The following is a 6,317-nucleotide window of genomic DNA, read 5'->3' as shown; positions in this document are numbered from 1 at the left end:
AAATCATCAAATGCTACACAAGTGGCAATTCCTATGACTAAATTTTAGTAGTAAGAACTAAAAGCATATAACAGAATCATCAGCGTATCACCCTTTTTTAAATATTTAAAAAAATTTTTTTAATATTTGTTTATTTGAGAGAGAGAGAGAGGAGAAAGTACACGCAAAAGTGGGGGAGGGACAGAGAGAGAGAGAGAGAGAGAGAGAATGAGAATCCCAAGCAGGTTCGAAAATGTCAGCACAGAGCCTGATGTGGGGCTCGAACCCACAAACTGTGAGACCTGAGCCAAAATCAAGAGTCAGATGCTCAACCAACAGAGCCACCCAGGTGCCCCAACTTATTACTCTTTTTACACTGACAATGACTGGCACCATAAACTCCTGGAGGGCAGAAACCAGACCACAAAGCTGCATAGCTGCTAGGTAGCCACCTTCCACAGTTATGTGCCTGGTACAAACACAGCTGATGATAAAGGAATCATTTTCTAATCTTTTCCAACTGGCTTTAAGTACCCTTATTTATTGCACAGTAAACAGATCTCCAGAAATAGGGTTGCCAGATAAAATTCAGGGTGCCCAGTTAAATTTGAATTTCAGATAAACAATGAATACTTTTTTAGCATAAGTGCCCCATGAAAATCATTTACTGTTTATCTGAAATTCAAATTTAACTAGGCGTTCTGTATTTTTATTTGTTAAACCTGGCATCTCTACCCAGAAAGGCAGCTGGCAAACTTTTATGTTAAAATTAAACACTAACATTTTCTTAGGGGATGAATATTTAAATTATATGCCATGTGAAAAATATCATATTTAAGAGTTTCTAATGGTTCATATGATTGTTTGGCATTTAAAAATGATTTACTTAAAAAACTAATGGACTTAAGTGGATGTCTTGACCTTAGTTTTGTCTGTAAGATGAAGGTAATAATATCTTGTGTATGGGGCTGTTTTGAAGTACATGTGAGAAAGTTCTTTATAAATAAATCCCCTAAAAAGAGACTCAGTGGAGCATGAACTTTATTGTTGGACATTTCTCTGACAGAGTCCCAGTGTTGCGACTTATTGCTCTGTGACTTTGGAAAAGCTACTTAACCTCTCTATACCTCATTTTCTCAACCATGATATGGGGAGAATAATAAAAGCAACCTCATAAGATTTCTGTGAGAAGTAAAAGAGAACATGAATATATGGTGCTTAGTGTATAATAAAGCACTTCTTAACTGTCCTAATTTATTCAAAATCTAGAAAGGGGGCCTTTCTAGAAAATCACTAATGTAACAGAGTAGGAAATTAAGGGCTTAACTCCAAGGGTACACTCCTCTGAGCATCTGTTAAAACAGAGAACGTTTTCCTCCTATGCCGTCAGGTCCTTAGGCCACGGTGTTGAAGGAATGAGCAGACACATGAGTGAGGCTCTTCCTGCGGGGATTCCTCCAAAATACCAAGAATGGTGACTCTTTATGTACTCTGAACATGTCATTACAGGCTTTCGTGCAAAGGCAGCAAGCCTCAAAAGGTTTAAATCAGTTCAGATCATTCTTAACTCTGTAAAGAGCATTAACATCATCATCAGGAAAAATACAGCAAGGTTTAAAATTGCCACCTTGATCTTAGGAATCAGCTTGGTGAGGCTAGAATAGTAGCTATGCAGTCATGCTCCTCATTACTGCAGAGCCTTTAGTGTGCTTCTTCTAGAGAAAGAAACCTAAGGAAATCATTAAGAATGAGAAGTTCAACTGTTAGGTCAGGATCTCAGACCTATAAGCTGAGCTCAGGGGGCATGAGGGACTGTACTGGGCTCGTCCATCTCTGAAGAGGGTTAAAGGTCAGGCTTGAGAGCAAAGACACAAGATGAAAGGCCACACATCTTTTTATTTTTGCCTCCATTGGATAAGAACAGCCTATTGTGTTGCTCTGTGTTGGAAGGTTCCTCAGTGGCTGGTATTTATACTAAAGGCATGGCCAATGAATATATGTTCTAGAGTGTTCCACCTGGAATGATTCAGGTGTTCCTGACGGTTCATGAAGAGTGATTAGATCACAGTCCACCTACTGTCCTAAGGCTCAAGTTTATTCGATTCACTACGTGATCAGCGGCCATTTGTTCCAGTAATTGTGCCGTCTCTTGCTAACCCCGTGATCATAAATTCTGCATCTTAAAAAGTAAATCTCACTACTTAGGCAGAGAGACACGTTTTATTGGATGACTTGCCAACTATTTAAAATGGAGCGTTTAAAAAAAAAAAAAGATTAAATTGATAGAGTTAAGACAAAAAAGTAGTCATGTTCTCTAACTCCTCTTCAGGGGAGCCTTCTCACATCCCCGTCGGCCCCGCCCACTCGCATTTCTCCATGCAGCTGTGCCAGGATTTCATACAGGGAAGGCCTTATGCCACGCAGCCCTTTCAGACGTCACATCTAAATCATCTTCATTAGCCTTGAAAACTTGGATCCCTAGCAGGGTTCCTGGCACCCCAAACAGAGGAAGCCCTGTGTGTGAGCGCGAGGCACGAAGCCACAGAGGCGACAGCACCCTCTGGTTGAAATGCGTTCTCAACAACTTGTGCACCACCGAGCTGCTGCTTTTCTACTTCTTTTGGTGAAGGGAAACTTCAAAATATTTTGAGCATATGAGATTTACAATGCATGCTGAACAGAGGGAATCATGCATCATTTAGACATTTTTTTTTTTTTCTGTGCCTAAGGAGACATATGGTGGTCGTGCTTTCTAATTTAAATATCAGAACCCTTGTCTGTATTTGTTGAAGGGACAGAATATCCCCAATCAGGACAATCTCAGAAAAGCCTCTGTGCAAATGATAAACATGCCTCTCAGGAGTTTCTAGACCAATGACCTTTCTTCGCTCCAGGATCAGCTAAGAAGTCAGTCCCTCCCATCTTTCCCTTTGACTCTCTCAATTTTTCTAATCTCTCTTCAGTATTTTATGTTGATAAAAGTTCTTTTCTCCCCCCTGAATTATTTGACCATCATCCAGGCCCCAGGGGGAAACATCAAGATATAAGCATCCTTCAAGCTGCTCGGAACCTCACTAGTTGAAAACCTCATATGCTTCCTAAACATAAATGTGGCTGATAGGAGCAGACTCCATAGTCCGTGAGACGTGGACTGCAGAATCAGCTGTCTGCCCCTCACTCATCGCTGACTCTACCTTCAGATGGCCTCCTTCTGAATAGTGAAAGCAGTCCTGATAATGAGAATGAGAAAAGCTGACATATAGTCAGGGCTTCCTAAGTGCTGGGAACTTATTAATTCACTTAAATATCCACATAGCTTCCTTTTCATTCTTTCTGGGAGTTTTGAGAGTTTCCAGGAGGATAATGTTTTCAAATGTGTAGACTAAAACCTTGTTTTATTCTTAAAAGCAATGCTTAGGATTACAGGAGAAAACAATTCAAAAGCATGGGCAACCGAGGCAAAAGGAGATGCTGGAAGTGTCCACAATCTCTTGCTCTGTGCCAGCAAAGGCTAGATGGGAAGTAGTGTTCCCCCAAGGCAGGAGTGAGGAGGCAGGCCCTCCCCCGGGCTGGGAGTCCAGAGGTCCTGGCCAGATGCCTCCCAGGCTTCCTCACTGAAATCCTAGCCCTTGGGCTTCGTCCCCCATCTCCTGCATTCCTCCTGTCCCCAGAAATACCTGGAAAACTGTGGAGAGAGGGGGTGGGTCCAAGATGTCTGCACAGGAGGATTTCAACATGGCAGATGAAATGTGGCTGTGGTGGAGCCACATTTGCATAGCAGACACGCTTTTACTCAGTATGTTTTAGGAATGTACCTAACTGATGTCAGGACACCGACAAAGACTATGGTGGGGCAAAAATCCTAAGATAGTGATTTTCATTGGCTTGTGGTTGACCTCACTAGGGAGAGAAACTTTACAGCCGACTATGCCCAGAAAGAGCACCCTGAGCCAAGAGAAAAAGGGCAGCCCTGGAGGAAGGAAAGGGGCCCAAGACAATGACTCTTATGTCATCTCCTTGCCTGGGGCTGGTTCCCCCAGGACCTAAGCAGCAGCAAACTCAGCTTGCTTTCTTTGTCCTTATTGAATTAGAAGGAAGTCAAGGAAGCCTGTATGATTGTAAATCAGGGAAATGCGAGTGACTTTTAAAAGCTTGCAACATCAAACTTTCCCATTGGAATGGAGCCAACCCAGGGCAGATGTGTCAAATAGCTGCTTTTGTCTGCCTTGCTTGCTCACTCCAGGAAGCAGTGGGGGGGGGGGTGGTAGAAAGGGGTGCAGGAAGATGAAAATGTAACCAGTCATGTTGCATGCAGTCTCAGGATGGGAGACCTACAGGTAAATGGAGCCCCCCCTATTGCCAAGAACAGACTAGGAAACCAAAAGCAAAAACAGAAAACCAACAGCTCTCTGCACAGGAATGAGAGAGGAAGGAGGCGAACTTAGTGGAAAGTCAGGGCTGCCTGGAGGCATAACAAATAACCACAGGCTGGAAAAGTACAGTGGAGGGGAAATGTGGGCCAGGCGAATTCCTCCCTGGGCTCAGGGCGATTTTCCTTGGCATCCCATCAATTATGTTACTGTTGCCTCTTTGAATTTAATCATCTCAGGCTCTAAGTAAGCACACTCTCCCTATCTTCACAAACCTGGAGTGGGAGAACTGTCTATGGCTAACAGGAGGCCCAGAAACCATAAAGGAAAAGGCTGACAGATTGGAATGATTAAGAAGCCAAAACCTCTACTTGGCAAAATCAGTTCACATGAACGCATTTAAAAGTCAAATGAGGACTGTGGGAAAATATTTGCAACACATATAAAAGGCAAAGAGTTAATGTCCATCATGGCTAAAATGCTCCTACAAAGCAGTATAAAAAACCAAAGGGGAGGGGGAAATGGGCAAACGATAAAAGGAGGCATTTTAGGGCAGAAAATTACAAACGGCCAATAACCTTTGAAAAATACTCAAACTAACAGTTACAGTAATTTAAATTGAAACAAAGGAGTTCTCTCTCTTTTTTTTTTTTTTTTTTTTTTTGGTTAAGTTGGAAAAATTTTAAAATATTTTGATGACATATAGTGTTTCTAAGAGGATAAGAAGATAAGCCCCTTTATATTCTATTAATGGGTGTGTTAATTGGTATGACATTTTTGAAAGACAATTTGGCAGAATTTAGCAAATTTAAAACAAACATATTTTCCAACCAAGCAGTCCCACTTACAAGATTCTATTTCAGAAACGTTTTGAGTCTAGAGGGAAAGATGTGTGTGTGTGTGTGTGTGTGTGTATGTGTGTGTGCGCACCCATGCACATTGTGATGTTATTGTAACAGCAACAAATTACAAGCAACCCAAAGACCATCGATGAGAAAAGAGACGAATCATAGAACATTCATACCCAGGAATATTATGGAGCCACCAAAATGATGTGGCAGATCTAAATGTCCTGACATAGTAATACGTTAAATGAGAAATAAAGACTCAGAAAAATACACACACATATATAGCATATGTGTGCATATATAGAGAGACATGTATTGTATAATCTCATTTCTATAAAAATGAAAGCAAATACAGCTCTATGTGTGTACACACACTAAAAAAAAACCCACCATATACAGAGAACACATAGACACATTCTAAACTGATAAGAGTCATTAAACGTAAGCAGGGGTGAGGCAATTAACCAGCAGAAGATTGGTTTTTATTTGTTCTATTCCTGTGTTGTTTGAATTTGCTGCTATATTATCTACTACTTTTATAGTTAAGAAGCAAGATCAACAGATGTAAACAGATGCACACATGCATTCATGTTACCCTCCTATGCTAAACACCAAGGTAACTGTAGCAGAAGAGTACGTGTGCACAGCAAGATCCTTTCTTGCTCCTTCAATGTTTTTATTTTTTTTGAGAGAGGGACAGCCAGGGAAGGGCAGAGGGAGGGAGGGAGAGAGAAGACCAAGCAGGCTCCACACTGTCAGCACAGAGTCCAATGTGGCGCTCAGTCTCCTAAACCACAAGATCGTGACCTGAGCTGCAATCAAGAGCCCGATGCTCAACCCACTGAGCCACCCAAGCACCCCTTTCTTGCTCCTTCAAGATTCTTGACTGGCAGAAGTGGATAATTTTGGAGACAGCTCTAAAATGAAAACAAAAGGAGCTGGACACCCTCTGCCAGGGATGTGAAGACCAGGCATTTCAGCAGAACCCATGAAGCAGCCGTCACCATATTCCCACCTTAGTGTCCGTAAAACAACCACCACCAAAAGTCACCTTCTGTAAACTTCCCATTTCATTGGATTCCTTATGAGGTGTTAATGAGGGAGTATGCAGAGTATTTGA

The sequence above is a fragment of the Leopardus geoffroyi genome, chromosome A1 (assembly GCF_018350155.1).
Source record: "Leopardus geoffroyi isolate Oge1 chromosome A1, O.geoffroyi_Oge1_pat1.0, whole genome shotgun sequence".
NCBI lineage: Eukaryota > Metazoa > Chordata > Mammalia > Carnivora > Felidae > Leopardus > Leopardus geoffroyi.
This window is presented reverse-complemented; position numbering follows the sequence as displayed.